The sequence below is a fragment of the Sminthopsis crassicaudata genome, chromosome 5 (genome assembly GCF_048593235.1).
Source record: "Sminthopsis crassicaudata isolate SCR6 chromosome 5, ASM4859323v1, whole genome shotgun sequence".
Lineage (NCBI taxonomy): Eukaryota > Metazoa > Chordata > Mammalia > Dasyuromorphia > Dasyuridae > Sminthopsis > Sminthopsis crassicaudata.
Window position 1 is genome coordinate 68,801,568 of NC_133621.1, and position 3,749 is coordinate 68,805,316.

General features: G+C 38.1%; 1 non-coding gene across 1 annotated transcript; it reads left to right on the plus strand.

The window, feature by feature from the left end:
• Nucleotides 1-380: 380 nt before the first annotated feature.
• On the plus strand, nt 381-488 carry LOC141545291 (U6 spliceosomal RNA). Its single transcript, XR_012482968.1, has one exon. It is a non-coding gene; the product is annotated as a U6 spliceosomal RNA (small nuclear RNA).
• The last annotated feature ends 3,261 nt before the right edge of the window (nt 489-3,749 follow it).

The following is a 3,749-nucleotide window of genomic DNA, read 5'->3' on the forward strand; positions in this document are numbered from 1 at the left end:
AATTTTCAATCTAAGCATTTACACCTTGTTAAAAAGTAAATGGTAGAAGTCCGGACTTGATGGATTGTTTTGTTGATTATCTAGGCTTAGGAAAATGATGGCAATAATATTAATAATGCACATTAAATTTAAAAGTATGTCTTGCTGATCTTTTTTCCCCTGTGAGGGGGCTGATTGTTAAACATTTGCCAGGACATCCCTGATGAAGACTGTTTTTGTTTTGCTCTTATATTCCCAAGGTCTATCACTAGACGGTAAGTAGGAGATAGCTAATGGATTCCTTTGGATTGATTTTGAATGGACTATAAAATCACTTGCCCCAAATAACTTAGATGGTAAATAATGGAATCAGAATTCAAATGTAGATTTTCTGACACTAGGGTGCTTACTTCAGCAGCATATCATATACTAAAATTGGAATGATATGGAGATTAGCATGGCCCCTGCACAGGGATGACATGCAAATTTGTGATGCATTCCATATTTTAATTAATTGCTCATGGGTATGCCATACCAATGTAACAAAAATGATAATACTACCTAAATTAATTTTCTTTTTCAATGACATACCAATCAAGCTACTAAAGGATTATTTTCTGGAGCTAGGAAAAAAAGTATTTTCTCTAGATGGGAAGGAAAAAAGGGAAATGAGTCAATCCAATTTAAATAAAAAAATATGCTTATGGTAAGAAAATCTTTTCAGAATCCTTACTCCCTTTCTTCTCTTTTCCAAGAAACAGACAGGCCGGGCAGGTGGGAGAATCACTAGCATTAGCTGGCGAAAAGAATTGAACCAAACCACCTGTTCATTTTCCTCTCTACTTCAAACCCTGAACACCTCATAACTCTTACAGCCATAGCTCCTCTCTGAGACTATGCTAATTCCCTCCTGCTTCAATTTCACCTTATCCCCCTTAGCCTGTCCATGACAGAAATGGGGAACAGCTCGTTTCCTCCCACCTGCAACAAGGACTCAGCTGACAGGTTTGCCTTTGTTAATGATTCACAAAGCTTAGAAACCCACCTCTGAAGTCAGATTGTTTCAGAGTGTCAACAGGAGGGAGGTAAAACCCATTTTGTTCTGTGAAACACTTTGACTCAGACAAAGGGGAGGAGATGTACTCATGGATCGTGTCCTTCTGAAGCAGTGACTGTTCTGGCCCCTGACTAAGCTTCAGTGTGGGATTAACTTTTATCACAAGTCAGATGGGTTTTTATTTAAAGATCAATTCACTTTGGATATTGTTATCAAGCTAGAACTCTACCCACTAAAGTCAGATCTCCCTCCTACCCCCAAGCACATACTTACACTGCTGTGAAGCAACTCATCAAAGGTACTTAGAAAGGTGGGGATGTAGGTCTAAACACACTCCCTGCTAATTCGTCTTCATAATTTGTTTGCAAGAACAGTCTGACCTGTGATACTCTCATATGGCCCATTGCATTGGCCTTCAGAACACAGTCAGTGTATTGGAAGGACACTTTCCCAGTGGGTACATCTCCTCCCACGTGTCTGAGTCAGAAAGTGCTAGCAGGAACAGGCAGGCTTTTGTTAGCTCTATTCCATAGTAGACTTAATTGACTGAAAGATGTAGAAATTCACAATCCTGCTGTGTTTGTTGTATGTTAGTTAGACAAAAGTATTGGATTTGGAAGAGTAAAATGTTGCCTTAAAGGCTCCCTTTGCATGAGATATCCCCGTCCGTACATCAAAATTATGCAAGACAGAGCAGAGATAAATTTATTTGACCATCCTCCAAGCATAAATGTCAGGTAAAGCATAAAATGGAGATATATGCCTGCCAAAGTTATTTGCCCCTGTTACAAAGGAGAGATAGCATGGAATCCAAATTGAAGAGGGATTTCCTATGGATTTTGAGGTCCTTCAAATGATCTTTATGGAAAGCATTCTGCTGGTGACTTCAAACTAGATCATTGCTAAGCCTTGTTGGAAGAGGTCTCTATGCCTTATCTCAGGGTGATGCTCCCTAAACTTAACAATGGATTCAGTTTCTTCATCTTTTAACATGGAAATAGTAATAGCACTTCCTTTCCAGGATTGTTGTAAGGATCAGATGTCATAATATAGGCAAAGTGCTTTGCAAGCCTTAAAAAATTTCACAAATGGTATTATTATTATTATTATTAAATGTCATCATTATTATTGTTATCACATTTTAAAATAACCAAGTGCTTTTCCCTAACACAAACTTGAGAGTTAAGTAATATTCCCACTTACAGTTGAATAGTAGTTGACATTAATCTAGTGCTTTAGCGTTTGTAAGGAACTCCACATACATTAGCTCATTTGTTCTTCCTGCCAGCCATCACTGAAATAACTGCTATTTTGATCCCACTTTGACAGATAAGAATACTGAAGCTTAGACTAGATAAGTGGTCACATAATTAATGTCCGAGTTAAGGATTTGGATGGAGATCTTTTTGACTCCAAAGTTGAGCTCTCTAGCTGCTGAACTAGCTAAATCTCTGAGAGCTTAAATGATTTGTCTTATAGTCACATAACTGGAGAAAGTCAAGCTGGGGCTAGAACTCAGCTCATGTGGCTCCAGATAGAGTATTCCTTCTACTGCACATCACCCATGGTAAATGCCTAGAGAACCAAAACCCCCAGAATCTCTCCACTAACATAACTTCTTGTGCAAACCCTTTAAAGAAAGATGAGGAGTAGAACATAAAACAAACTAAATTTCTCCAATAGTCAGAGACCTGATTTGTTTTTAGGCCATCCAATTTTTTGTTCATTACGTAGGTTAGTGATTATTTTCATGGCCAGCTTAGTCTCTGGTTCACTTGCCAAGCGAGCTACTCACTTGCTTATGGACTATGAATATGATAATAATTCCCAAATGGATCTGTGGACTCATTGCTCTCCCTGTTCTCTCCAATAATGTAAATCACAATACACTCCCATCTACGCATTCCATGCAGGTCTTGTCAAAGTCTTTTTGAGCATTTGCTTCAGGGATTCAACCTGATATTCTGGGGAGGGGTTACGGTTTTGGGTGAGGAATGAAATACCCAGTGCCTTCCCATAATTATTTACATGGCACTTTTTTAATGCTTCAAAAACATTAATAACTCATAACTCTAAGGGATGATATTCGTAGAATTTTTGTAGTACAAAGATACGAATCTTCATTTTGAAGAGAAGTTTGAGGGTCATTAAGGAACGTTGCAATTGTCAGAAGGCAACCCAGCCCACGTTTCTCCTCTTATTTTTTTCTGGATGCAACTTATTATTGCCCATTTATGCTATTTGTCCTAGAGACAATCTGGCATAGTGGATAAGGAGCTGGCTTTCAAAACAGGAAAAGCTACATCTGATCTTAACTCTGACACAGACTCCGGGCAAGTCAATTAACCTTCTAGTGTTCTGGGTAACTTGAAGAAGGTAGGCTACAGAGAAGGTACTGATCTTTATTGGTATAGGGAGTTTCTTATACTAATATAATTGTAAATCTAGTCTATGTTTTGCATATGCATATATACAAACGCACAAATGCATGCGTACATGTGTATGTGCACATAGTACACACACACACACACACACACACTCATACACACACAGGCCATTATTCCTGTTGCATGTCATAAACAAAAATTTTTCATCCACTTGTTTTTTTTTTTTTTTCTATATGAATGATTGGCCAAATTCATTTGAGTCAATAGAGATCTTTTCCAATGAGATACAGTGTGCTAAGGATTGAGGCAAGAAGTAAGACACCATA